The following is a 26,270-nucleotide window of genomic DNA, read 5'->3' as shown; positions in this document are numbered from 1 at the left end:
TGCGAATAATCGTTCGATACATGTCATCATATGCCTAGTTTAGAATTCAAAAAGTTACTCAAATTCCATTAAAAAAGTTTTTTACTATATCTTTCATTAGCTTTTAACGTTTTTTGTTTTTTTCTTTGTATCTTAAGATCTGCATGTTTCCATCAGACATATCAGATGTTATGTTACAGAATCATGAAAAAATATGAATTTTAAGAATTTTTAATTGTCAGGATGGCCGAGTGGTCTAAGGCGCCAGACTCAAGGTGAGAATCCTTCCTAGTTACAGGGGTATTCTGGTCTCCGATTGGAGGCGAGGGTTCAAATCCCTCTTCTGACACAGCTTTTGCCTTAAAAAAGTAGCTCTTTGTCAATACCGAAAAATTCTCCAAATGGTGAAAAGAAAACACATGAACAGTGATTAATCGTTTGATATATGTCATAGTTTGAGAACAGACAACACATGAAATGCGAATAATCGTTCGACACATGTCATCATATGCCTAGTTTAGAATTAAAAAGTTACTCAAATTCCATAAAAAAATGTTTTTTACTATATCTTTCATTAGCTTTTAACGTTTTTTGTTTATTTTTCTTTGTATCTTAAGATCTGCATGTTTCCATCAGACATATCAGACGTTATGTTACAGAATCATGAAAAAATATGAATTTTAAGAATTTTTAATTGTCAGGATGGCCGGATGGTCTAAGGCGCCAGACTCAAGGTGAGAATCCTTCCTAGTTACAGGGGTATTCTGGTCTCCGATTGGAGGCGAGGGTTCAAATCCCTCTTCTGACACTGATTTTGTCTTAAAAAAGTAGCTCTTTGTCAATACCGAAAAATTATCCAAATGGTGAAAAGACAACACATGAACAGTGATTAATCGTTTGATAGATGTCATAGTTTGAGAACAGACAACACATGAAACGCAAATTATCGTTCGATACATGTCATCATATGCCTAGTTTAGAATTCAAAAAGTTACTCAAATTCCATTAAAAAAGTTTTTTACTATATCTTTCATTAGCTTTTAACGTTTTTTGTTGATTTTTCTTTGTATCTTAAGATCTGCATGTTTCCATCAGACATATCAGATGTTATGTTACAGAATCATGAAAAAATATGAATTTTAAGAATGTTTTATTGTCAGGATGGCCGAGTGGTCTAAGGCGCCAGACTCAAGGTGAGAATCCTTCCTAGTTACAGGGGTATTCTGGTCTCTGATTGGAGGCGAGGGTTCAAATCCCTCTTCTGACACGGCTTTTGCCTTAAAAAAGTAGCTCTTTGTCAATACCGAAAAATTCTCCAAATGGTGAAAAGAAAACACATGAACAGTGATTAATCGTTTGATATATGTCATAGTTTGAGAACAGACAACACATGAAATGCGAATAATCGTTCGACACATGTCATCATATGCCTAGTTTAGAATGTAAAAAGTTACGCAAATTCCATAAAAAAATGTTTTTTACTATATCTTTCATTAGCTTTTAACGTTTTTTGTTTATTTTTCTTTGTATCTTAAGATCTGCATGTTTCCATCAGACATATCAGACGTTATGTTACAGAATCATGAAAAAATATGAATTTTAAGAATTTTTAATTGTCAGGATGGTCTAAGGCGCCAGACTCAAGGTGAGAATCCTTCCTAGTTACAGGGGTATTCTGGTCTCTGATTGGAGGCGAGGGTTCTAATCCCTCTTCTGACACTGATTTTGTCTTAAAAAAGTAGCTCTTTGTCAATACCGAAAAATTATCCAAATGGTGTAAAGACAACACATGAACAGTGATTAATCGTTTGATAGATGTCATAGTTTGAGAATAGACAACACATGAAACGCAAATTATCGTTCGATACATGTCATCATATGCCTAGTTTGGAATTCAATAACTTACTCAAATTCCATAAAAAAATGTTTTTTACTATATCTTTCATTAGCTTTTAACGTTTTTTGTTGATTTTTCTTTGTATCTTTAGATCTGCATGTTTCCATCAGACATATCAGACGTTATGTTATAGAATCATGAAAAAATATGAATTTTAAAGATTTGTAATTGTCAGGATGGCCGAGTGGTCTAAGGCGCCAGACTCAAGGTGAGAATCCTTCCTAGTTACAGGGGTATTCTGGTCTCCGATTGGAGGCGAGGGTTCAAATCCCTCTTCTGACACGGCTTTTGCCTTAAAAAAGTAGCTCTTTGTCAATACTGAAAAATTCTCCAAATGGTGTAAAGACAACACATGAACAGTGATTAATCGTTTGATATATGTCATAGTTTGAGAACAGACAACACATGAAATGCGAATAATCGTTCAATTAGAATTCAAAAAGTTACTCAAATTCCATAAAAAAATGTTTTTTACTATATCTTTCATTAGCTTTTAACGTTTTTTGTTTATTTTTCTTTGTATCTTAAGATCTGCATGTTTCCATCAGACATATCAGACGTTATGTTACAGAATCATGAAAAAATATTAATTTTAAGGATTTGTAATTGTCAGGATGGCCGAGTGGTCTAAGGCGCCAGACTCAAGGTGAGAATCCTTCCTAGTTACAGGGGTATTCTGGTCTCCGATTGGAGGCTAGGGTTCAAATTCCTCTTCTCGCACAGTTTTTGCCTTTAAAAAGTAGCTCTTTGTCAATACCGAAAAATTCTCCAAATGGTGAAAAGAAAACACATGAACAGTGATAAATCGTTTGATAGATGCCATAGTTTGAGAACAAACAACACATGAAATGCGAATAATCGTTCGACACATGTCATCATATGCCTAGTTTAGAATTCAAAAAGTTACTCAAATTCCATAAAAAAATGTTTTTTACTATATCTTTCATTACCTTTTAACGTTTTTTCTTTATTTTTCTTTGTATCTTAAGATCTGCATGTTTCCATCAGACATATCAGATGTTATGTTACAGAATCATGAAAAAAATGAATTTTAACCATTTTTAGTTGTCAGCATGGCCGAGTGGTCTAAGGCGCCAGACTCAAGGTGAGAATCCTTCCTAGTTACAGGGGTATTTTGGTCTCCGAGTGGAGGCAAGGTTTCAAATCCCTCTTCTGACACAGCTTTTGCCTTAAAAAGTAGCTCTTTGTCAATACCGAAAAATTCTCCAAATGGTGAAAGGAAAACACATGAACAGTGATTAATCGTTTGATATATGTCATAGTTTGAGAACAGACAACACATGAAATGCGAATAATCGTTCGACACATGTCATCATATGCCTAGTTTAGAATTCAAAAAGTTACTCAAATTCCATTAAAAAAATTTTTTTACTATATCTTTCATGAGCTTTTAACGTTTTTTGTTTTTTATTTTTATTTGTATTTTAAGATCTGCATGTTTCCATCAGACATATCAGACGTTATGTTACAGAATTATGAAAAAATATGAATTTTAAGAATTTGTAATTGTCAGGATGGCCGAGTGGTCTAAGGCGCCAGACTCAAGGTGAGAATCCTTCCTAGTTACAGGGGTATTCTGGTCTCCGATTGTAGGCTAGGGATCAAATTCCTCTTCTGGCACAGTTTTTGCCTTAAAAAAGTAGCTCTTTGTCAATACCGAAGAATTCTCCAAATGGTGAAAGGAAAACTCAAGAACAGTGATTAATCGTTTGATATATGTCATAGTTTGAGGACAGACAAGACATGAAATGCGAATAATCATTCGACACATGTCATCATATGCCTAGTTTAGAATTCAAAAAGTTACTCAAATTCCATAAAAAAATGTTTTTTTACTATATCTTCCATTAGCTTTTAACGTTTTTTGGTTGATTTTTCTTTGTATCTTAAGATATGCATGTTTCCATCAGACATATCAGACGTTATGTTACAGAATCATGAAAAAATATGAATTTTAAGGATTTGTAATGGTCAGGATGGCCGAGTGGTCTAAGGCGCCAGACCCAAGGTGAGAATCCTTCCTAGTAACAGTGGTATTCTGGTCTCCGATTGGAGGCGAGGGTTCAAATTCCTCTTCTGACACAGCTTTTGCCTTAAAAATGTAGCTCTTTGTCAATACCGAAAAATTCTCCAATTGGTGAAAAGGATACACATGAACAGTGATTAATCGTTTGATATATGTCATAGTTTGAGAACAGACAACACATGAAATGCGAATAATCGTTCGACACGTCATCATATGCCTAGTTTAGAACTCAAAAAGTTACTCAAATTCCATTAAAAAAATGTTTTTTACTATATCTTTCATTAGCTTTTAACGTTTTTTGTTGATTTTTCTTTGTATCTTAAGATCTGCATGTTTCCATCAGACATATCAGACGTTATGTTACAGAATCATGAAAAAATATGAAATTTAAGAATTTTTAATTGTCAGGATGGTCGAGTGGTCTAAGGCGCCAGACTCAAGTTGAGAATCCTTCCTAGTTACAGGGGTATTCTGGTCTCCGATTGGAGGCGAGGGTTCAAATCCCTCTTCTGACAAAGCTTTTGCCTTAAAAATGTAGCTCTTTGTCAATACCGAAAAATTCTCCAAATGGTGAAAAGGATACACATGAACAGTGATTAATCGTTTGATAGATGCCATAGTTTGAGAACAGACAACACATGAAATGCGAATAATCGTTCGACAAATGTCATCATATGCCTAGTTTAGAATTCAAAAAGTTACTCAAATTCCATAAAAAAATGTTTTTTTACTATATCTTTCATTTGCTTTTAACGTTTTTTGTTGATTTTTCTTTGTATCTTAAGATCTGCATATTTCCATCAGACATATCAGACGTTATGTTACAGAATCATGAAAAAATATGAAATTTAAGAAGTTTTAATTGTCAGGATGGCCGAGTGGTCTAAGGCGCCAGACTCAAGTTGAGAATCCTTCCTAGTTACAGGGGTATTCTGGTCTCCGATTGGAGGCGAGGGTTCAAATCCCTCTTCTGACAAAGCTTTTGCCTTAAAAATGTAGCTCTTTGTCAATACCGAAAAATTCTCCAAATGGTGAAAAGAAAACACATGAACAGTGATTAATCGTTTGATAGATGCCATAGTTTGAGAACAGACAACACATGAAATGCGAATAATCGTTCTACACATGTCATCATATGCCTAGTTTCGAGTTCAAAAAGTTACTCAAATTCCATAAAAAAATGTTTTTTACTATATCTTTCATTAGCTTTTAACGTTTTTTGTTTATTTTTCTTTGTATCTTAAGATCTGCATGTTTCCATCAGACATATCAGACGTTATGTTATAGAATCATGAAAAAATATGAATTTTAAGGATTTGTAATTGTCAGGATGTCTGAGTGGTCTAAGGCGCCAGACTCAAGGTGAGAATCCTTCCTAGTTACAGGGGTATTCTGGTCTCCGATTGGAGGCGAGGGTTTAAATCCCTCTTCTGACACTGCTTTTGCCTTAAAAAAGTTGCTCTTTGTCAATACCGAAAAATTCTCCAAATGGTGAAAAGAAAACACATGAACAGTGATTAATCGTTTGATAGATGCAATAGTTTGAGAACAGACAACACATGAAATGCGAATAATCGATCGACACATGTCATCATATGCCTAGTTTAGAATTCAAAAAGTTACTCAAATTCCATTAAAAAAGTTTTTTACTATATCTTTCATTAGCTTTTGACGTTTTTTGTTGATTTTTCTTTGTATCTTAAGATCTGCATGGTTCCATCAGACATATCAGATGTTATGTTACAGAATCATGAAAAAATATGAATTTTAAGAATTTTTTATTGTCAGGATGGCCGAGTGGTCTAAGGCGCCAGACTCAAGGTGAGAATCCTTCCTAGTTACAGGGGTATTCTGGTCTCTGATTGGAGGCGAGGGTTCAAATCCCTCTTCTGACACGGCTTTTGCCTTAAAAAAGTAGCTCTTTGTCAATACCGAAAAATTCTCCAAATGGTGAAAAGAAAACACATGAACAGTGATTAATCGTTTAATATATGTCATAGATGGAGAACAGACAACACATGAAATGCGAATAATCGTTCGACACATGTCATCATATGCCTAGTTTAGAATTAAAAAAGTTACTCAAATTCCATAAAAAAATGTTTTTTACTATATCTTTCATTAGCTTTTAACGTTTTTTGTTTATTTTTCTTTGTATCTTAAGATCTGCATGTTTCCATCAGACATATCAGACGTTATGTTACAGAATCATGAAAAAATATGAATTTTAAGAATTTTTAATTGTCAGGATGGCCGAGTGGTCTAAGGCGCCAGACTCAAGGTGAGAATCCTTCCTAGTTACAGGGTTATTCTGGTCTCCGATTGGAGGCGAGGGTTCAAATCCCTCTTCTGACACTGATTTTGCCTTAAAAAAGTAGCTCTTTGTCAATACCGAAAAATTATCCAAATGGTGTAAAGACAACACATGAACAGTGATTAATCGTTTGATAGATGTCATAGTTTGAGAACAGACAACACATGAAATGCGAATAATCGTTCGACACATGTCATCATATGCCTAGTTTAGAATTCAAAAAGTTACTCAAATTCCATAAAAAATGTTTTTTACTATATCTTTCATTAGCTTTTAACGTTTTTTGTTGATTTTTCTTTGTATCTTAAGATCTGCATGTTTTCATCAGACATATCAGACGTTATGTTACAGAATTATGAAAAAATATCAATTTTAAGGATTTGTAATTGTCAGGATGGCCGAGTGGTCTAAGGCGCCAGACTCAAGGTGAGAATCCTTCCTAGTTACAGGGGTATTCTGGTCTCCGATTGGAGGCGAGGGTTCAAATCCCTCTTCTGACACAGCTTTTGCCTTAAAAATGAAGCTCTTTGTCAATACCGAAAAATTTTCCAAATGGTGAAAGGAAAACACATGAACAGTGATTAATCGTTTGATATATGTCATAGTTTGAGAACAGACAACACATGTAATGCGAATAATCGTTCGACACATGTCATCATATGCCTAGTTTAGAATTCAAAAAGTTACTCAAATTCCATAAAAAAATTTTTTTACTATTTCTTTCATGAGCTTTTAACGTTTTTTGTTTTTTTATTTTTATTTGTATTTTAAGATCTGCATGTTTCCATCAGACATATCAGACGTTATGTTACAGAATTATGAAAAAATATGAATTTTAAGGTTTCGTAATTGTCAGGATGGCCGAGTGGTCTAATGCGCCAAACTCAAGGTGAGAATCCTTCCTAGTTACAGGGTTATTCTGGTCTCCGATTGGAGGCGAGGGTTCAAATCCCTCTTCTGACACGGCTTTTGCCTTAAAAAAGTAGCTCTTTGTCAATACCGAAAAATTCTCCAAATGGTGAAAAGAAAACACATGAACAGTGATTAATCGTTTGATAGATGCCATAGTTTGAGAACAGACAACACATGAAATGCGAATAATCGTTCGACACATGTCATCATATGCCTAGTTTAGAATTCAAAAAGTTACTCAAATTCCATAAAAAATGTTTTTTACTATATCTTTCATTAGCTTTTAACGTTTTTTGTTGATTTTTCTTTGTATCTTAAGATCTGCATGTTTCCATCAGACATATCAGAGGTTATGTTACAGAATCATGAAAAAATATGAATTTTAAGAATTTTTAATTGTCAGGATGGTCTAAGGCGCCAGACTCAAGGTGAGAATCCTTCCTAGTTACAGGGTTATTCTGGTCTCCGATTGGAGGTGAGGGTTCAAATCCCTCTTCTGACACTGATTTTGCCTTAAAAAAGTAGCTCTTTGTCAATACCGAAAAATTATCCAAATGGTGTAAAGACAACACATGAACAGTGATTAATCGTTTGATAGATGTCATAGTTTGAGAATAGACAACACATGAAACGCAAATTATCATTCGATACATGTCATCATATGCCTAGTTTGGAATTCAATAACTTACTCAAATTCCATAAAAAAAGTTGTTTACTATATCTTTCATTAGCTTTTAACGTTTTTTGTTGATTTTTCTTTGTATCTTACGATCTGCATGTTTCCATCAGACATATCAGAGGTTATGTTACAGAATCATGAAAAAATATGAAATTTAAGAATTTTTAATTGTCAGGATGGCCGAGTGGTCTAAGGCGCCAGACTCAAGGTGAGAATCCTTCCTAGTTACAGGGGTATTCTGGTCTCTGATTGGAGGCGAGGGTTCTAATCCCTCTTCTGACACTGATTTTGTCTTAAAAAAGTAGCTCTTTGTCAATACCGAAAAATTATCCAAATGGTGTAAAGACAACACATGAACAGTGATTAATCGTTTGATAGATGTCATAGTTTGAGAATAGACAACACATGAAACGCAAATTATCGTTCGATACATGTCATCATATGCCTAGTTTGGAATTCAATAACTTACTCAAATTCCATAAAAAAATGTTTTTTACTATATCTTTCATTAGCTTTTAACGTTTTTTGTTGATTTTTCTTTGTATCTTTAGATCTGCATGTTTCCATCAGACATATCAGACGTTATGTTATAGAATCATGAAAAAATATGAATTTTAAAGATTTGTAATTGTCAGGATGGCCGAGTGGTCTAAGGCGCCAGACTCAAGGTGAGAATCCTTCCTAGTTACAGGGGTATTCTGGTCTCCGATTGGAGGCGAGGGTTCAAATCCCTCTTCTGACACGGCTTTTGCCTTAAAAAAGTAGCTCTTTGTCAATACTGAAAAATTCTCCAAATGGTGTAAAGACAACACATGAACAGTGATTAATCGTTTGATATATGTCATAGTTTGAGAACAGACAACACATGAAATGCGAATAATCGTTCAATTAGAATTCAAAAAGTTACTCAAATTCCATAAAAAAATGTTTTTTACTATATCTTTCATTAGCTTTTAACGTTTTTTGTTTATTTTTCTTTGTATCTTAAGATCTGCATGTTTCCATCAGACATATCAGACGTTATGTTACAGAATCATGAAAAAATATTAATTTTAAGGATTTGTAATTGTCAGGATGGCCGAGTGGTCTAAGGCGCCAGACTCAAGGTGAGAATCCTTCCTAGTTACAGGGGTATTCTCGTCTCAGATTGGAGGCTAGGGTTCAAATTCCTCTTCTCGCACAGTTTTTGCCTTTAAAAAGTAGCTCTTTGTCAATACCGAAAAATTCTCCAAATGGTGAAAAGAAAACATATGAACAGTGATAAATCGTTTGATAGATGCCATAGTTTGAGAACAAACAACACATGAAATGCGAATAATCGTTCGACACATGTCATCATATGCCTAGTTTAGAATTCAAAAAGTTACTCAAATTCCATAAAAAAATGTTTTTTACTATATCTTTCATTACCTTTTAACGTTTTTTCTTTATTTTTCTTTGTATCTTAAGATCTGCATGTTTCCATCAGACATATCAGATGTTATGTTACAGAATCATGAAAAAAAATGAATTTTAACCATTTTTAGTTGTCAGCATGGCCGAGTGGTCTAAGGCGCCAGACTCAAGGTGAGAATCCTTCCTAGTTACAGGGGTATTTTGGTCTCCGAGTGGAGGCAAGGTTTCAAATCCCTCTTCTGACACAGCTTTTGCCTTAAAAAAGTAGCTCTTTGTCAATACCGAAAAATTCTCCAAATGGTGAAAGGAAAACACATGAACAGTGATTAATCGTTTGATATATGTCATAGTTTGAGAACAGACAACACATGTAATGCGAATAATCGTTCGACACATGTCATCATATGCCTAGTTTAGAATTCAAAAAGTTACTCAAATTCCATTAAATTTATTTTTTTACTATATCTTTCATGAGCTTTTAACGTTTTTTGTTTTTTATTTTTATTTGTATTTTAAGATCTGCATGTTTCCATCAGACATATCAGACGTTATGTTACAGAATTATGAAAAAATATGAATTTTAAGTATTTGTAATTATCAGGATGGCCGAGTGGTCTAAGGCGCCAGACTCAAGGTGAGAATTCTTCCTAGTTACATGGGTATTCTGGTCTCCGATTGTAGGCTAGGGATCAAATTCCTCTTCTGGCACAGTTTTTGCCTTAAAAAAGTAGCTCTTTGTCAATACCGAAGAATTCTCCAAATGGTGAAAGGAAAACTCAAGAACAGTGATTAATCGTTTGATATATGTCATAGTTTGAGGACAGACAAGACATGAAATGCGAATAATCATTCGACACATGTCATCATATGCCTAGTTTAGAATTCAAAAAGTTACTCAAATTCCATAAAAAAATGTTTTTTTACTATATCTTCCATTAGCTTTTAACGTTTTTTGGTTGATTTTTCTTTGTATCTTAAGATATGCATGTTTCCATCAGACATATCAGACGTTATGTTACAGAATCATGAAAAAATATGAATTTTAAGGATTTGTAATGGTCAGGATGGCCGAGTGGTCTAAGGCGCCAGACCCAAGGTGAGAATCCTTCCTAGTAACAGTGGTATTCTGGTCTCCGATTGGAGGCGAGGGTTCAAATCCCTCTTCTGACACAGCTTTTGCCTTAAAAATGTAGCTCTTTGTCAATACCGAAAAATTCTCCAAATGGTGAAAAAACACATGAACAGTGATTAATCGTTTGATAGATGCCATAGTTTGAGAACAGACAACACATGAAATGCGAATAATCGTTCGACACATGTCATCATATGCCTAGTTTAGAATTCAAAAAGTTACTCAAATTCCATAAAAAAATGTTTTTTACTATATCTTTCATTAGCTTTTAACGTTTTTTGTTGATTTTTCTTTGTATCTTAAGATCTGCATGTTTCCATCAGACATATCAGACGTTATGTTACAGAATCATGAAAAAATATGAAATTTAAGAATTTTTAATTGTCAGGATGGCCGAGTGGTCTAAGGCGCCAGACTCAAGGTGAGAATCCTTCCTAGTTACAGGGGTATTCTGGTCTCCGATTGGAGGCGAGGGTTCAAATCCCTCTTCTGACAAAGCTTTTGCCTTAAAAATGTAGCTCTTTGTCAATACCGAAAAATTCTCCAAATGGTGAAAAGAAAACACATGAACAGTGATTAATCGTTTGATAGATGCCATAGTTTGAGAACAGACAACACATGAAATGCGAATAATCGTTCTACACATGTCATCATATGCCTAGTTTCGAGTTCAAAAAGTTACTCAAATTCCATAAAAAAATGTTTTTTTACTATATCTTTCATTAGCTTTTAAAGTTTTTTATTTATTTTTCTTTGTATCTTAAGATCTGCATGTTTCCATCAGACATATCAGACGTTATGTTATAGAATCATGAAAAAATATGAATTTTAAGGATTTTAATTGTCAGGATGGCTGAGTGGTCTAAGGCGCCAGACTCAAGGTGAGAATCCTTCCTAGTTACAGGGGTATTCTGGTCTCCGATTGGAGGCGAGGGTTTAAATCCCTCTTCTGACACTGCTTTTGCCTTAAAAAAGTAGCTCTTTGTCAATACCGAAAAATTCTCCAAATGGTGAAAAGAAAACACATGAACAGTGATTAATCGTTTGATAGATGCCATAGTTTGAGAACAGACAACACATGAAATGCGAATAATCGTTCGACACATGTCATCATATGCCTAGTTTAGAATTCAAAAAGTTACTCAAATTCCATTAAAAAAAATGTTTTTTACTATATCTTTCATTAGCTTTTAACGTTTTTTGTTTATTTTTCTTTGTATCTTAAGATCTGCATGTTTCCATCAGACATATCAGATGTTATGTTACAGAATCATGAAAAAATATGAATTTTAAGAATTTTTTATTGTCAGGATGGCCGAGTGGTCTAAGGCGCCAGACTCAAGGTGAGAATCCTTCCTAGTTACAGGGGTATTCTGGTCTCCGATTGGAGGCGAGGGTTCAAATCCCTCTTCTGACACATCTTTTGCCTTAAAAAGTAGCTCTTTGTCAATACCGAAAAATTCTCCAAATGGTGAAAGGAAAACACATGAACAGTGATTAATCGTTTGATATATGTCATAGTTTGAGAACAGACAACACATGAAATGCGAATAATCGTTCGACACATGTCATCATATGCCTAGTTTAGAATTCAAAAAGTTACTCAAATTCCATTAAAAAATGTTTTTTACTATATCTTTCATTAGCTTTTAACGTTTTTTTTGATTTTTCTTTGTATCTTAAGATCTGCATGTTTCCATCAGACATATCAGACGTTATGTTACAGAATCATGAAAAAATATGAATTTTAAGAATTTTTAATTGTCAGGATGGTCGAGTGGTCTAAGGCGCCAGACTCAAGGTGAGAATCCTTCCTAGTTACAGGGGTATTCTGGTCTCCGATTGGAGGCGAGGGTTCAAATCCCTCTTCTGACACAGCTTTTGCCTTAAAAAAGTAGCTCTTTGTCAATACCGAAAAATTCTCCAAATGGTGAAAGGAAAACACATGAACAGTGATTAATCGTTTGATATATGTCATAGTTTGAGAACAGACAACACATGAAATGCGAAAAATCGTTCGACACATGTCATCATATGCCTCGTTTAGAATTCAAAAAGTTACTCAAATTCCATAAAAAAAAGTTTTTTACTATATCTTTCATTAGCTTTTAACGTTTTTTGTTTATTTTTCTTTGTATCTTAAGATCTGCATGTTTCCATCAGACATATCAGACGTTATGTTATAGAATCATGAAAAAATATGAATTTTAAGGATTTGAAATTGTCAGGATGGCCGAGTGGTCTAAGGCGCCAGACTCAAGGTGAGAATCCTTCCTAGTTACAGGGGTATTCTGGTCTCCGATTGGAGGCGAGGGTTCAAATCCCTCTTCTGACACAGCTTTTGCCTTAAAAATGTAGCTCTTTGTCAATACCGAAAAATTCTCCAAATGGTGAAAAGGATACACATGAACAGTGATTAATCGTTTGATAGATGCCATAGTTTGAGAACAGACAACACATGAAATGCGAATAATCGTTCGACAAATGTCATCATATGCCTAGTTTAGAATTCAAAAAGTTACTCAAATTCCATAAAAAAATGTTTTTTACTATATCTTTCATTAGCTTTTAACGTTTTTTGTTGATTTTTCTTTGTATCTTAAGATCTGCATGTTTCCATCAGACATATCAGACGTTATGTTACAGAATCATGAAAAAATATGAAATTTAAGAATTTTTAATTGTCAGGATGGCCGAGTGGTCTAAGGCGCCAGACTCAAGGTGAGAATCCTTCCTAGTTACAGGGTTATTCTGGTCTCCGATTGGAGGCGAGGGTTCAAATCCCTCTTCTGACACGGCTTTTTCCTTAAAAAAGTAGCTCTTTGTCAATACTGAAAAATTCTCCAAATGGTGAAAGGAAAACTCATGAACAGTGATTAATCGTTTGATATATGTCATAGTTTGAGAACAGACAACACATGAAATGCGAATAATCGTTCGACACGTCATCATATGCCTAGTTTAGAATTAAAAAAGTTACGCAAATTCCATAAAAAATGTTTTTACTATATCTTTCATTAGCTTTTAACGTTTTTTGTTTATTTTTCTTTGTATCTTAAGATCTGCATGTTTCCATCAGACATATCAGACGTTATGTTACAGAATCATGAAAAAATATGAGTTTTAAGAATTGTTAATTGTCAGGATCAGGATGGTCTAAGGCGCCAGACTCAAGGTGAGAATCCTTCCTAGTTACAGGGGTATTCTGGTCTCCGATTGGAGGCGAGGGTTCAAATCCCTCTTCTGACACGGCTTTTTCCTTAAAAAAGTAGCTCTTTGTCAATACCGAAAAATTCTCCAAATGTTGAAAAGAAAACACATGAACAGTGATTAATCGTTTGATATATGTCATAGTTTGAGGACAGAGAAGACATGAAATGCGAATAATCATTCGACACATGTCATCATATGCCTAGTTTAGAATTCAAAAAGTTACTCAAATTCCATAAAAAAATGTTTTTTTACTATATCTTTCACTACCTTTTAACGTTTTTTATTTATTTTTCTTTGTATCTGAAGATCTGCATGTTTCCATCAGACATATCAGACGTTATGTTACAGAATCATGAAAAAATATGAATTTGAAGGATTTGTAATTGTCAGGATGGCCGAGTGGTCTAAGGCGCCAGACTCAAGGTGAGAATCCTTCCTAGTTACAGGGGTATTCTTGTCTCAGATTGGAGGCTAGGGTTCAAATCCTCTTCTGACACAGTTTTTGCCTTTAAAAAGTAGCTCTTTGTCAATACCGAAAAATTCTCCAAATGGTGAAAAGAAAACACATGAACAGTGATAAATCGTTTGATAGATGCCATAGTTTGAGAACAAACAACACATGAAATGCGAATAATCGTTCGACACATGTCATCATATGCCTAGTTTAGAATTCAAAAAGTTACTCAAATTCCATAAAACAATGTTTTTTACTATATCTTTCATTACCTTTGAACGTTTTTCTTTATTTTTCTTTGTATCTTAAGATCTGCATGTTTCCATCAGACATATCAGATGTTATGTTACAGAATCATGAAAAAAAATGAATTTTAAGCATGTTAAGTTGTCAGGATGGCCGAGTGGTCTAAGGCGCCAGACTCAAGGTGAGAATCCTTCCTAGTTACAGGGGTATTCTGGTCTCCGATTGGAGGCAAGGGTTCAACTCCCTCTTCTGACACATCTTTTGCCTTAAAAAAGTAGCTCTTTGTCAATACCGAAAAATTCTCCAAATGGTGAAAGGAAAACACATGAACAGTGATTAATCGTTTGATATATGTTATAGTTTGAGAACAGACAACACATGTAATGCGAATAATCGTTCGACACATGTGATCATATGCCTAGTTTAGAATTCAAAAAGTTACTCAAATTCCATAAAATGTTTTTTACTATATCTTTCATGAGCTTTTAACATTTTTTGTTTTTTACTTTTCTTTGTATTTTAAGATCTGCATGTTTCCATCAGACATATCAGACGTTATGTTACAGAATTATAAAAAAATATGAATTTTAGGGATTCGTAATTGTCAGGATGGCGGAGTGGTCTAAGGCGCCAGACTCAAGTTGAGAATCCTTCCTAGTTACAGGGGTATTCGGGTCTCCGATTGGAGGATAGGGATCAAATCCCTCTTCTGACACAGCTTTTGCCTTAAAAAAGTAGCTCTTTGTCAATACCGAAAAATTCTCCAAATGGTGAAAAGAAAACACATGAACAGTGATTAATCGTTTGATATATGTCATAGTTTGAGAACAGACAACACATGAAATGCGAAAAATCGTTCGACACATGTCATCATATGCCTAGTTTAGAATTCAAAAAGTTACTCAAATTCCATAAAAAAATGTTTTTTACTATATCTTTCATTAGCTTTTAACGTTTTTTATTTATTTTTCTTTGTATCTTAAGATCTGCATGTTTCCATCAGACATATCAGACGTTATGTTATAGAATCATGAAAAAATATGAAATTTAAGAATTTTTAATTGTCAGGATGGCCGAGTGGTCTAAGGCGCCAGACTCAAGGTGAGAATCCTTCCTAGTTACAGGGGTTTTCTGGTCTCCGATTGGAGGCGAGGGTTCAAATCCCTCTTCTGACACAGTTTTTGCATTAAAAAATAGCTCTTTGTCAATACTGAAAAATTCTCCAAATGGTGAAAGGAAAACTCATGAACAGTGATTAATCGTTTGATATATGTCATAGTTTGAGAACAGACAACACATGAAATGCGAATAATCGTTCGACACGTCATCATATGCCTAGTTTAGAATTCAAAAAGTTACTCAAATTCCATTAAAAAAATGTTTTTACTATATCTTTCATTAGCTTTTAACGTTTTTTGTTTATTTTTCTTTGTATCTTAAGATCTGCATGTTTCCATCAGACATATCAGACGTTATGTTACAGAATCATGAAAAAATATGAATTTTTAAAAATTTTAATTGTCAGGATGGTCTATGGCGCCAGACTCAAGGTGAGAATCCTTCCTAGTTACAGGGTTATTCTGGTCTCCGATTGGATGCGAGGGTTCAAATCCCTCTTCTGACACGGCTTTTTCCTTAAAAAAGTAGCTCTTTGTCAATACCGAAAAATTCTCCAAATGTTGAAAAGAAAACACATGAACAGTGATTAATCGTTTGATATATGTCATAGTTTGAGAACAGACAACACATGAAATGCGAATAATCGTTCGACACATGTCATCATATGCCTAGTTTAGAATTCAAAAAGTTACTCAAATTCCATTAAAAAAAGTTTTTTACTATATCTTTCATTAGCTTTTAAAGTTTTTTATTTATTTTTCTTTGTATCTTAAGATCTGCATGTTTCCATCAGACATATCAGACGTTATGTTATAGAATCATGAAAAAATATGAAATTTAAGAATTTTTAATTGTCAGGATGGCCGAGTGGTCTAAGGCGCCAGACTCAAGGTGAGAATCCTTCCTAGTTACATGGGTTTTCTGGTCTCCGATTGGAGGCGAGGGTTCAAATCCCTCTTCTGACACAGTTTTTGCATTAAAAAATAGCTCTTTGTCAATACTGAAAAATTCTCCAAATGGTGAAAGGAAAACTCATGAACAGTGATTAATCGTTTGATATATGTCATAGTTTGAGAACAGACAACACATGAAATGCGAATAATCGTTCGACACATGTCATCATATGCCTAGTTTAGAATTCAAAAAGTTACTCAAATTCCATAAAAAAAATGTTTTTTACTATATCTTTCATTAGCTTTTAACGTTTTTTGTTTATTTTTCTTTGTATCTTAAGATCTGCATGTTTCCATCAGACATATCAGACGTTATGTTACAGAATCATGAAAAAATATGAATTTTAAGAATTTTTAATTGTCAGGATGGTCTAAGGCGCCAGACTCAAGGTGAGAATCCTTCCTAGTTACAGGGTTATTCTGGTCTCCGATTGGAGGCGAGGGTTCAAATCCCTCTTCTGACACAGCTTTTGCCTTAAAAAAGTAGCTCTTTGTCAATACCGAAAAATTCTCCAAATGTTGAAAAGAAAACACATGAACAGTGATTAATCGTTTGATAGATGCCATAGTTTGAGAACAGACAACACATGAAATGCGAATAATCGTTCGACACATGTCATCATATGCCTAGTTTAGAATTAAAAAAGTTACGCAAGTTCCATAAAAAAATGTTTTTTACTATATCTTTCATTAGCTTTTAACGTTTTTTGTTGATTTTTCTTTGTATCTTAAGATCTGCATGTTTCCATCAGACATATCAGAGGTTATGTTACAGAATCATGAAAAAATATGAGTTTTAAGAATTGTTAATTGTCAGGATGGTCTAAGGCGCCAGACTCAAGGTGAGAATCCTTCCTAGTTACAGGGGTATTCTGGTCTCCGATTGGAGGCGAGGGTTCAAATCCCTCTTCTGACACGGCTTTTTCCTTAAAAAAGTAGCTCTTTGTCAATACCGAAAAATTCTCCAAATGTTGAAAAGAAAACACATGAACAGTGATTAATCTTTGATAGATGCCATAGTTTGAGAACAGACAACACATGAAATGCGTATAATCGTTCGACAAATGTCATCATATGCCTAGTTTAGAATTCAAAAAGTTACTCAAATTCCATTAAAAAAAGTTTTTTACTATATCTTTCATTAGCTTTTAAAGTTTTTTATTTATTTTTCTTTGTATCTTAAGATCTGCATGTTTCCATCAGACATATCAGACGTTATGTTATAGAATTATGAAAAAATATGAAATTTAAGAATTTTTAATTGTCAGGATGGCTGAGTGGTCTAAGGCGCCAGACTCAAGGTGAGAATCCTTCCTAGTTACATGGGTTTTCTGGTCTCCGATTGGAGGCGAGGGTTCAAATCCCTCTTCTGACACAGTTTTTGCATTAAAAAATAGCTCTTTGTCAATACTGAAAAATTCTCCAAATGGTGAAAGGAAAACTCATGAACAGTGATTAATCGTTTGATATATGTCATAGTTTGAGAACAGACAACACATGAAATGCGAATAATCGTTCGACACGTCATCATATGCCTAGTTTAGAATTCAAAAAGTTACTCAAATTCCATAAAAAAATGTTTTTTACTATATCTTTCATTAGCTTTTAACGTTTTTTGTTTATTTTTCTTTGTATCTTAAGATCTGCATGTTTCCATCAGACATATCAGACGTTATGTTACAGAATCATGAAAAAATATGAATTTTAAGAATTTTTAATTGTCAGGATGGTCTAAGGCGCCAGACTCAAGGTGAGAATCCTTCCTAGTTACAGGGTTATTCTGGTCTCCGATTGGAGGCGAGGGTTCAAATCCCTCTTCTGACACGGCTTTTTCCTTAAAAAAGTAGCTCTTTGTCAATACCGAAAAATTCTCCAAATGTTGAAAAGAAAACACATGAACAGTGATTAATCGTTTGATAGATGCCATAGTTTGAGAACAGACAACACATGAAATGCGAATAATCGTTCGACACATGTCATCATATGCCTAGTTTAGAATTAAAAAAGTTACTCAAATTCCATAAAAAAATGTTTTTTACTATATCTTTCATTAGCTTTTAACGTTTTTTGTTGATTTTTCTTTGTATCTTAAGATCTGCATGTTTCCATCAGACATATCAGAGGTTATGTTACAGAATCATGAAAAATATGAATTTTAAGAATTGTTAATTGTCAGGATGGTCTAAGGCGCCAGACTCAAGGTGAGAATCCTTCCTAGTTACAGGGGTATTCTGGTCTCCGATTGGAGGCGAGGGTTCAAATCCCTCTTCTGACACGGCTTTTTCCTTAAAAAAGTAGCTCTTTGTCAATACCGAAAAATTCTCCAAATGTTGAAAAGAAAACACATGAACAGTGATTAATCTTTTGATAGATGCCATAGTTTGAGAACAGACAACACATGAAATGCGAATAATCGTTCGACAAATGTCATCATATGCCTAGTTTAGAATTCAAAAAGTTACTCAAATTCCATTAAAAAAAGTTTTTTACTATATCTTTCATTAGCTTTTAAAGTTTTTTGTTTTATTTTTCTTTGTATCTTAAGATCTGCATGTTTCCATCAGACATATCAGACGTTATGTTATAGAATCATGAAAAAATATGAAATTTAAGAATTTTTAATTGTCAGGATGGCCGAGTGGTCTAAGGCGCCAGACTCAAGGTGAGAATCCTTCCTAGTTACAGGGGTTTTCTGGTCTCCGATTGGAGGCGAGGGTTCAAATCCCTCTTCTGACACAGTTTTTGCATTAAAAAATAGCTCTTTGTCAATACTGAAAAATTCTCCAAATGGTGAAAGGAAAACTCATGAACAGTGATTAATCGTTTGATATATGTCATAGTTTGAGAACAGACAACACATGAAATGCGAATAATCGTTCGACACATGTCATCATATGCCTAGTTTAGAATTCAAAAAGTTACTCAAATTCCATTAAAAAAATGTTTTTTACTATATCTTTCATTAGCTTTTAACGTTTTTTGTTGATTTTTCTTTGTATCTTAAGATCTGCATGTTTCCATCAGACATATCAGACGTTATGTTACAGAATCATGAAAAAATATGAATTTTTAAATTTTTAATTGTCAGGATGGTCTATGGCGCCAGACTCAAGGTGAGAATCCTTCCTAGTTACAGGGTTATTCTGGTCTCCGATTGGAGGCGAGGGTTCAAATCCCTCTTCTGACATGGCTTTTTCCTTAAAAAAGTAGCTCTTTGTCAATACCGAAAAATTCTCCAAATGTTGAAAAGAAAACACATGAACAGTGATTAATCGGTTGATATATGTCATAGTTTGAGAACAGACAACACATGAAATGCAAATAATCGTTCGACACGTGTCATCTTATGCCTAGTTTAGAAATTAAAAAGATACTCAAATTCCATAAAAAAATGTTTTTTACTATATCTTTCATTAGCTTTTAACGTTTTTTGTTGATTTTTCTTTGTATCTTAAGATCTGCATGTTTCCATCAGACATATCAGATGTTATGTTACAGAATCATGAAAAAATATGAATTTTAAGAATTTTTAATTGTCAGGATGGCCGAGTGGTCTAATGCGCCAGACTCAAGGTGAGAATCCTTCCTAGTTACAGGGGTATTCTGGTCTCCGATTTGAGGCGAGGGTTCAAATCCCTCTTCTGACATGGCTTTTGCCTTAAAAAAGTAGCTCTTTGTCAATACCGAAAAATTCTCCAAATGGTGAAAAGAAAACACATGAACAGTGATTAATCGTTTGATAGATGCCATAGTTTGAGAACAGACAACACATGAAATGCGAATAATCGTTCGACACATTTCATCATATGCCTAGTTTGGAATTCAATAACTTACTCAAATTCCATAAAAAAATGTTTTTTACTATATCTTTCATTAGCTTTTAACGTTTTTTGTTTATTTTTCTTTGTATCTTAAGATCTGCATGTTTCCATCAGACATATCAGACGTTATGTTACAGAATCATGAAAAAATATGATTTTTAAAGATATGTAATTGTCAGGATGGCCGAGTGGTCTAAGGCGCCAGACTCAAGGTGAGAATCCTTCCTAGTTACAGGGGTATTCTGGTCTCCGATTTGAGGCGAGGGTTCAAATCCCTCTTCTGACACGGCTTTTGCCTTAAAAAAATAGCTCTTTGTCAATACCGAAAAATTATCCAAATGGTGAAAAGAAAACACATGAACAGTGATTAATCGTTTGATATATGTCATAGTTTGAGAACAGACAACAAATGAAATGCAAATAATCGTTCGACACGTGTCATCTTATGCCTAGTTTGGAATTCAATAACTTACTCAAATTCCATAAAAAAATGTTTTTTACTATATCTTTCATTAGCATTTAACGTTTTTGTTTATTTTTCTTTGTATCTTAAGATCTGCATGTTTCCATCAGACATATCAGACGTTATGTTACAGAATCATGAAAAAATATGATTTTTAAGGATATGTAATTGTCAGGATGGCCGAGTGGTCTAAGGCGCCAGACTCAAGGTGAAAATCCTTCCTAGTTACAGGGGTATTCTGGTCTCCGATTGGAGGCGAGGGTTCAAATCCCTCTTCTGACAAAGCTTTTGCCTTAAAAATGTAGCTCTTTGTCAATACCGAAAAATTCTCCAAATGGTGAAAAGAAAACACATGAACAGTGATTAATCGTTTGATATCTGTCATAGTTTGAGAACAGACAACACATGAAATGCGAATAATCGTTCGACACGTCATCATATGCCTAGTTTAGAATTCAAAAAGTTACTCAAATTCCATTAAAAAAATGTTTTTTACTATATCTTTCATTAGCTTTTAACGTTTTTTGTTGATTTTTCTTTGTATCTTTAGATCTGCATGTTTCCATCAGACATATCAGACGTTATGTTACAGAATCATGAAAAAATATGATTTTTAAGGATATGTAATTGTCAGGATGGCCGAGTGGTCTAAGGCGCCAGACTCAAGGTGAAAATCCTTCCTAGTTACAGGGGTATTCTGGTCTCCGATTGGAGGCGAGGGTTCAAATCCCTCTTCTGACAAAGCTTTTGCCTTAAAAATGTAGCTCTTTGTCAATACCGAAAAATTCTCCAAATGGTGAAAAGAAAACACATGAACAGTGATTAATCGTTTGATATCTGTCATAGTTTGAGAACAGACAACACATGAAATGCGAATAATCGTTCGACACGTCATCATATGCCTAGTTTAGAATTCAAAAAGTTACTCAAATTCCATTAAAAAAATGTTTTTTACTATATCTTTCATTAGCTTTTAACGTTTTTTGTTGATTTTTCTTTGTATCTTTAGATCTGCATGTTTCCATCAGACATATCAGACGTTATGTTACAGAATCATGAAAAAATATGATTTTTAAGGATATGTAATTGTCAGGATGGCCGAGTGGTCTAAGGCGCCAGACTCAAGGTGAGAATCCTTCCTAGTTACAGGGGTATTCTGGTCTCCGATTTGAGGCGAGGGTTCAAATCCCTCTTCTGACACGGCTTTTGCCTTAAAAAAATAGCTCTTTGTCTATACCGAAAAATTATCCAAATGGTGAAAAGAAAACACATGAACAGTGATTAATCGTTTGATATATGTCATAGTTTGAGAACAGACAACAAATGAAATGCAAATAATCGTTCGACACGTGTCATCTTATGCCTAGTTTGGAATTCAATAACTTACTCAAATTCCATAAAAAAATGTTTTTTACTATATCTTTCATTAGCATTTAACGTTTTTGTTTATTTTTCTTTGTATCTTAAGATCTGCATGTTTCCATCAGACATATCAGACGTTATGTTACAGAATCATGAAAAAATATGATTTTTAAGGATATGTAATTGTCAGGATGGCCGAGTGGTCTAAGGCGCCAGACTCAAGGTGAAAATCCTTCCTAGTTACAGGGGTATTCTGGTCTCCGATTGGAGGCGAGGGTTCAAATCCCTCTTCTGACAAAGCTTTTGCCTTAAAAATGTAGCTCTTTGTCAATACCGAAAAATTCTCCAAATGGTGAAAAGAAAACACATGAACAGTGATTAATCGTTTGATATCTGTCATAGTTTGAGAACAGACAACACATGAAATGCGAATAATCGTTCGACACATCATCATATGCCTAGTTTAGAATTCAAAAAGTTACTCAAATTCCATAAAAAAATGTTTTTTACTATATCTTTCATTAGCTTTTAACGTTTTTTGTTGATTTTTCTTTGTATCTTTAGATCTGCATGTTTCCATCAGACATATCAGACGTTATGTTACAGAATCATGAAAAAATATGATTTTTAAGGATATGTAATTGTCAGGATGGCCGAGTGGTCTAAGGCGCCAGACTCAAGGTGAGAATCCTTCCTAGTTACACAGGTATTCTGGTCTCCGATTGGAGGCGAGGGTTCAAATCCCTCTTCTGACACTGATTTTGCCTTAAAAATGTAGCTCTTTGTCAATACCGAAAAATTCTCCAAATGGTGAAAGACAACACATGAACAGTGATTAATCGTTTGATAGATGTCATAGTTTGAGAACAGACAACACATGAAATGCGAATAATCGTTCGACACATGTCATCATATGCCTAGTTTCGAATTCAAAAAGTTACTCAAATTCCATAAAAAAATGTTTTTTACTATATCTTTCATTAGCTTTTAACGTTTTTTGTTTATTTTTCTTTGTATCTTAAGATCTGCATGTTTCCATCAGACATATCAGACGTTAAGTTATAGAATCATGAAAAAATATGAATTTTAAGGATTTTTAATTGTCAGGATGGCCGAGTGGTCTAAGGCGCCAGACTCAAGGTGAGAATCCTTCCTAGTTACATGGGTATTCTGGTCTCCGATTGGAGGCGAGGGTTCAAATCCCTCTTCTGACACAGCTTTTGCCTTAAAAAAGTAGCTCTTTGTCAATACCGAAAAATTCTCCAAATGGTGAAAAGAAAACACATGAACAGTGATTAATCGTTTGATAGATGCCATAGTTTGAGAACAGACAACACATGAAATGCGAATAATCGTTCGACACATGTCATCATATGCCTAGTTTAGAATTCAAAAAGTTACTCAAATTCCATAAAAAAATGTTTTTTACTATATCTTTCATTAGCTTTTAAAGTTTTTTATTTATTTTTCTTTGTATCTTAAGATCTGCATGTTTCCATCAGACATATCAGACGTTATGTTATAGAATCATGAAAAAATATGAAATTTAAGAATTTTTAATTGTCAGAATGGCTGAGTGGTCTAAGGCGCCAGACTCAAGGTGAGAATCCTTCCTAGTTACATGGGTATTCTGGTCTCCGATTAGAGGCTAGGGTTCAAATCCCTCTTCTGACACAGCTTTTGCCTTAAGAAAGTAGCTCTTTTTCAATACCGAAAAATTCTCCAAATGGTGAAAAGAAAACACATGAACAGTGATTAATCGTTTGATAGATGCCATAGTTTGAGAACAGACAACACATGAAATGCGAATAATCGTTCGACACATGTCATCATATGCCTAGTTTAGAATTCAAAAAGTTACTCAAATTCCATAAAAAAATGTTTTTTACTATATCTTTCATTAGCTTTTAACGTTTTTTGTTGATTTTTCTTTGTATCTTTAGATCTGCATGTTTCCATCAGACATATCAGACGTTATGTTACAGAATCATGAAAAAATATGATTTTAAGGATATGTAATTGTCAGGATGGCCGAGTGGTCTAAGGCGCCAGACTCAAGGTGAGAATCCTTCCTAGTTACAGGGGTATTCTGGTCTCCGATTTGAGGCGAGGGTTCAAATCCCTCTTCTGGCACGGCTTTTGCCTTAAAAAAATAGCTCTTTGTCTATACCGAAAAATTCTCCAAATGGTGAAAAGAAAACACATGAACAGTGATTAATCGTTTGATATATGTCATAGTTTGAGAACAGACAACAAATGAAATGCAAATAATCGTTCGACACGTGTCATCTTATGCCTAGTTTGGAATTCAATAACTTACTCAAATTCCATAAAAAAATGTTTTTACTATATCTTTCATTAGCATTTAACGTTTTTGTTTATTTTTCTTTGTATCTTAAGATCTGCATGTTTCCATCAGACATATCAGACGTTATGTTACAGAATCATGAAAAAATATGATTTTTAAGGATATGTAATTGTCAGGATGGCCGAGTGGTCTAAGGCGCCAGACTCAAGGTGAAAATCCTTCCTAGTTACAGGGGTATTCTGGTCTCCGATTGGAGGCGAGGGTTCAAATCCCTCTTCTGACAAAGCTTTTGCCTTAAAAATGTAGCTCTTTGTCAATACCGAAAAATTCTCCAAATGGTGAAAAGAAAACACATGAACAGTGATTAATCGTTTGATATCTGTCATAGTTTGAGAACAGACAACACATGAAATGCGAATAATCGTTCGACACGTCATCATATGCCTAGTTTAGAATTCAAAAAGTTACTCAAATTCCATTAAAAAAATGTTTTTTACTATATCTTTCATTAGCTTTTAACGTTTTTTGTTGATTTTTCTTTGTATCTTTAGATCTGCATGTTTCCATCAGACATATCAGACGTTATGTTACAGAATCATGAAAAAATATGATTTTTAAGGATATGTAATTGTCAGGATGGCCGAGTGGTCTAAGGCGCCAGACTCAAGGTGAGAATCCTTCCTAGTTACACGGGTATTCTGGTCTCCGATTTGAGGCGAGGGTTCAAATCCCTCTTCTGACACGGCTTTTGCCTTAAAAAAATAGCTCTTTGTCAATACCGAAAAATTATCCAAATGGTGAAAAGAAAACACATGAACAGTGATTAATCGTTTGATATATGTCATAGTTTGAGAACAGACAACAAATGAAATGCAAATAATCGTTCGACACGTGTCATCTAATGCCTAGTTTGGAATTCAATAACTTACTCAAATTCCATAAAAAAATGTTTTTTACTATATCTTTCATTAGCATTTAACGTTTTTGTTTATTTTTCTTTGTATCTTAAGATCTGCATGTTTCCATCAGACATATCAGACGTTATGTTACAGAATCATGAAAAAATATGATTTTTAAGGATATGTAATTGTCAGGATGGCCGAGTGGTCTAAGGCGCCAGACTCAAGGTGAAAATCCTTCCTAGTTACAGGGGTATTCTGGTCTCCGATTGGAGGCGAGGGTTCAAATCCCTCTTCTGACAAAGCTTTTGCCTTAAAAATGTAGCTCTTTGTCAATACCGAAAAATTCTCCAAATGGTGAAAAGAAAACACATGAACAGTGATTAATCGTTTGATATCTGTCATAGTTTGAGAACAGACAACACATGAAATGCGAATAATCGTTCGACACGTCATCATATGCCTAGTTTGGAATTCAATAACTTACTCAAATTCCATAAAAAAATGTTTTTTACTATATCTTTCATTAGCATTTAACGTTTTTTGTTTATTTTTCTTTGTATCTTAAGATCTGCATGTTTCCATCAGACATATCAGACGTTATGTTACAGAATCATGAAAAAATATGATTTTTAAGGATATGTAATTGTCAGGATGGCCGAGTGGTCTAAGGCGCCAGACTCAAGGTGAAAATCCTTCCTAGTTACAGGGGTATTCTGGTCTCCGATTGGAGGCGAGGGTTCAAATCCCTCTTCTGACAAAGCTTTTGCCTTAAAAATGTAGCTCTTTGTCAATACCGAAAAATTCTCCAAATGGTGAAAAGAAAACACATGAACAGTGATTAATCGTTTGATATCTGTCATAGTTTGAGAACAGACAACACATGAAATGCGAATAATCGTTCGACACGTCATCATATGCCTAGTTTAGAATTCAAAAAGTTACTCAAATTCCATAAAAAAAAATGTTTTTTACTATATCTTTCATTAGCTTTTAACGTTTTTTGTTGATTTTTCTTTGTATCTTAAGATCTGCATGTTTCCATCAGACATATCAGACGTTATGTTACAGAATCAT

General features: G+C 34.2%; 32 non-coding genes across 32 annotated transcripts; all 32 read left to right on the top strand.

Annotated features, from left to right (window-relative positions):
* Window positions 1-216: 216 nt before the first annotated feature.
* Window positions 217-328, top strand: trnal-caa. Its single transcript has 2 exons — window positions 217-254; window positions 283-328. It is a non-coding gene; the product is annotated as a tRNA-Leu (tRNA).
* Window positions 329-1,134: 806 nt separating this feature from the next.
* Window positions 1,135-1,246, top strand: trnal-caa. Its single transcript has 2 exons — window positions 1,135-1,172; window positions 1,201-1,246. It is a non-coding gene; the product is annotated as a tRNA-Leu (tRNA).
* An 800-nt stretch (window positions 1,247-2,046) lies between these two features.
* On the top strand, window positions 2,047-2,158 carry trnal-caa. The gene is made up of 2 exons: window positions 2,047-2,084; window positions 2,113-2,158. It is a non-coding gene; the product is annotated as a tRNA-Leu (tRNA).
* Window positions 2,159-4,326: 2,168 nt separating this feature from the next.
* On the top strand, window positions 4,327-4,438 carry trnal-caa. Its single transcript has 2 exons — window positions 4,327-4,364; window positions 4,393-4,438. It is a non-coding gene; the product is annotated as a tRNA-Leu (tRNA).
* Window positions 4,439-4,787: 349 nt separating this feature from the next.
* Window positions 4,788-4,899, top strand: trnal-caa. The gene is made up of 2 exons: window positions 4,788-4,825; window positions 4,854-4,899. It is a non-coding gene; the product is annotated as a tRNA-Leu (tRNA).
* An 807-nt stretch (window positions 4,900-5,706) lies between these two features.
* On the top strand, window positions 5,707-5,818 carry trnal-caa. Its single transcript has 2 exons — window positions 5,707-5,744; window positions 5,773-5,818. It is a non-coding gene; the product is annotated as a tRNA-Leu (tRNA).
* Window positions 5,819-6,166: 348 nt separating this feature from the next.
* Window positions 6,167-6,278, top strand: trnal-caa. The gene is made up of 2 exons: window positions 6,167-6,204; window positions 6,233-6,278. It is a non-coding gene; the product is annotated as a tRNA-Leu (tRNA).
* A 347-nt stretch (window positions 6,279-6,625) lies between these two features.
* trnal-caa lies at window positions 6,626-6,737 on the top strand. Its single transcript has 2 exons — window positions 6,626-6,663; window positions 6,692-6,737. It is a non-coding gene; the product is annotated as a tRNA-Leu (tRNA).
* A 1,721-nt stretch (window positions 6,738-8,458) lies between these two features.
* trnal-caa lies at window positions 8,459-8,570 on the top strand. The gene is made up of 2 exons: window positions 8,459-8,496; window positions 8,525-8,570. It is a non-coding gene; the product is annotated as a tRNA-Leu (tRNA).
* A 1,711-nt stretch (window positions 8,571-10,281) lies between these two features.
* trnal-caa lies at window positions 10,282-10,393 on the top strand. Its single transcript has 2 exons — window positions 10,282-10,319; window positions 10,348-10,393. It is a non-coding gene; the product is annotated as a tRNA-Leu (tRNA).
* Window positions 10,394-10,738: 345 nt separating this feature from the next.
* Window positions 10,739-10,850, top strand: trnal-caa. The gene is made up of 2 exons: window positions 10,739-10,776; window positions 10,805-10,850. It is a non-coding gene; the product is annotated as a tRNA-Leu (tRNA).
* A 348-nt stretch (window positions 10,851-11,198) lies between these two features.
* Window positions 11,199-11,310, top strand: trnal-caa. The gene is made up of 2 exons: window positions 11,199-11,236; window positions 11,265-11,310. It is a non-coding gene; the product is annotated as a tRNA-Leu (tRNA).
* A 350-nt stretch (window positions 11,311-11,660) lies between these two features.
* Window positions 11,661-11,772, top strand: trnal-caa. Its single transcript has 2 exons — window positions 11,661-11,698; window positions 11,727-11,772. It is a non-coding gene; the product is annotated as a tRNA-Leu (tRNA).
* A 346-nt stretch (window positions 11,773-12,118) lies between these two features.
* Window positions 12,119-12,230, top strand: trnal-caa. The gene is made up of 2 exons: window positions 12,119-12,156; window positions 12,185-12,230. It is a non-coding gene; the product is annotated as a tRNA-Leu (tRNA).
* A 348-nt stretch (window positions 12,231-12,578) lies between these two features.
* On the top strand, window positions 12,579-12,690 carry trnal-caa. Its single transcript has 2 exons — window positions 12,579-12,616; window positions 12,645-12,690. It is a non-coding gene; the product is annotated as a tRNA-Leu (tRNA).
* A 348-nt stretch (window positions 12,691-13,038) lies between these two features.
* On the top strand, window positions 13,039-13,150 carry trnal-caa. Its single transcript has 2 exons — window positions 13,039-13,076; window positions 13,105-13,150. It is a non-coding gene; the product is annotated as a tRNA-Leu (tRNA).
* A 1,261-nt stretch (window positions 13,151-14,411) lies between these two features.
* trnal-caa lies at window positions 14,412-14,523 on the top strand. Its single transcript has 2 exons — window positions 14,412-14,449; window positions 14,478-14,523. It is a non-coding gene; the product is annotated as a tRNA-Leu (tRNA).
* Window positions 14,524-15,331: 808 nt separating this feature from the next.
* trnal-caa lies at window positions 15,332-15,443 on the top strand. Its single transcript has 2 exons — window positions 15,332-15,369; window positions 15,398-15,443. It is a non-coding gene; the product is annotated as a tRNA-Leu (tRNA).
* Window positions 15,444-16,240: 797 nt separating this feature from the next.
* Window positions 16,241-16,352, top strand: trnal-caa. Its single transcript has 2 exons — window positions 16,241-16,278; window positions 16,307-16,352. It is a non-coding gene; the product is annotated as a tRNA-Leu (tRNA).
* A 1,251-nt stretch (window positions 16,353-17,603) lies between these two features.
* Window positions 17,604-17,715, top strand: trnal-caa. Its single transcript has 2 exons — window positions 17,604-17,641; window positions 17,670-17,715. It is a non-coding gene; the product is annotated as a tRNA-Leu (tRNA).
* Window positions 17,716-18,964: 1,249 nt separating this feature from the next.
* On the top strand, window positions 18,965-19,076 carry trnal-caa. The gene is made up of 2 exons: window positions 18,965-19,002; window positions 19,031-19,076. It is a non-coding gene; the product is annotated as a tRNA-Leu (tRNA).
* Window positions 19,077-20,335: 1,259 nt separating this feature from the next.
* On the top strand, window positions 20,336-20,447 carry trnal-caa. Its single transcript has 2 exons — window positions 20,336-20,373; window positions 20,402-20,447. It is a non-coding gene; the product is annotated as a tRNA-Leu (tRNA).
* A 347-nt stretch (window positions 20,448-20,794) lies between these two features.
* Window positions 20,795-20,906, top strand: trnal-caa. The gene is made up of 2 exons: window positions 20,795-20,832; window positions 20,861-20,906. It is a non-coding gene; the product is annotated as a tRNA-Leu (tRNA).
* Window positions 20,907-21,253: 347 nt separating this feature from the next.
* Window positions 21,254-21,365, top strand: trnal-caa. Its single transcript has 2 exons — window positions 21,254-21,291; window positions 21,320-21,365. It is a non-coding gene; the product is annotated as a tRNA-Leu (tRNA).
* Window positions 21,366-21,712: 347 nt separating this feature from the next.
* Window positions 21,713-21,824, top strand: trnal-caa. The gene is made up of 2 exons: window positions 21,713-21,750; window positions 21,779-21,824. It is a non-coding gene; the product is annotated as a tRNA-Leu (tRNA).
* A 347-nt stretch (window positions 21,825-22,171) lies between these two features.
* On the top strand, window positions 22,172-22,283 carry trnal-caa. The gene is made up of 2 exons: window positions 22,172-22,209; window positions 22,238-22,283. It is a non-coding gene; the product is annotated as a tRNA-Leu (tRNA).
* Window positions 22,284-22,629: 346 nt separating this feature from the next.
* Window positions 22,630-22,741, top strand: trnal-caa. Its single transcript has 2 exons — window positions 22,630-22,667; window positions 22,696-22,741. It is a non-coding gene; the product is annotated as a tRNA-Leu (tRNA).
* Window positions 22,742-23,088: 347 nt separating this feature from the next.
* trnal-caa lies at window positions 23,089-23,200 on the top strand. Its single transcript has 2 exons — window positions 23,089-23,126; window positions 23,155-23,200. It is a non-coding gene; the product is annotated as a tRNA-Leu (tRNA).
* Window positions 23,201-24,465: 1,265 nt separating this feature from the next.
* Window positions 24,466-24,577, top strand: trnal-caa. Its single transcript has 2 exons — window positions 24,466-24,503; window positions 24,532-24,577. It is a non-coding gene; the product is annotated as a tRNA-Leu (tRNA).
* A 347-nt stretch (window positions 24,578-24,924) lies between these two features.
* On the top strand, window positions 24,925-25,036 carry trnal-caa. Its single transcript has 2 exons — window positions 24,925-24,962; window positions 24,991-25,036. It is a non-coding gene; the product is annotated as a tRNA-Leu (tRNA).
* A 347-nt stretch (window positions 25,037-25,383) lies between these two features.
* On the top strand, window positions 25,384-25,495 carry trnal-caa. The gene is made up of 2 exons: window positions 25,384-25,421; window positions 25,450-25,495. It is a non-coding gene; the product is annotated as a tRNA-Leu (tRNA).
* A 346-nt stretch (window positions 25,496-25,841) lies between these two features.
* On the top strand, window positions 25,842-25,953 carry trnal-caa. The gene is made up of 2 exons: window positions 25,842-25,879; window positions 25,908-25,953. It is a non-coding gene; the product is annotated as a tRNA-Leu (tRNA).
* Window positions 25,954-26,270: the final 317 nt, after the last annotated feature.

The sequence above is a fragment of the Oncorhynchus gorbuscha genome, unplaced genomic scaffold, assembly GCF_021184085.1.
Source record: "Oncorhynchus gorbuscha isolate QuinsamMale2020 ecotype Even-year unplaced genomic scaffold, OgorEven_v1.0 Un_scaffold_1311, whole genome shotgun sequence".
Taxonomy (NCBI): Eukaryota; Metazoa; Chordata; class Actinopteri; order Salmoniformes; family Salmonidae; genus Oncorhynchus; species Oncorhynchus gorbuscha.
Note: the sequence above shows the minus strand (reverse complement) of the source record. Positions and strands in the feature narration are given on the sequence as shown.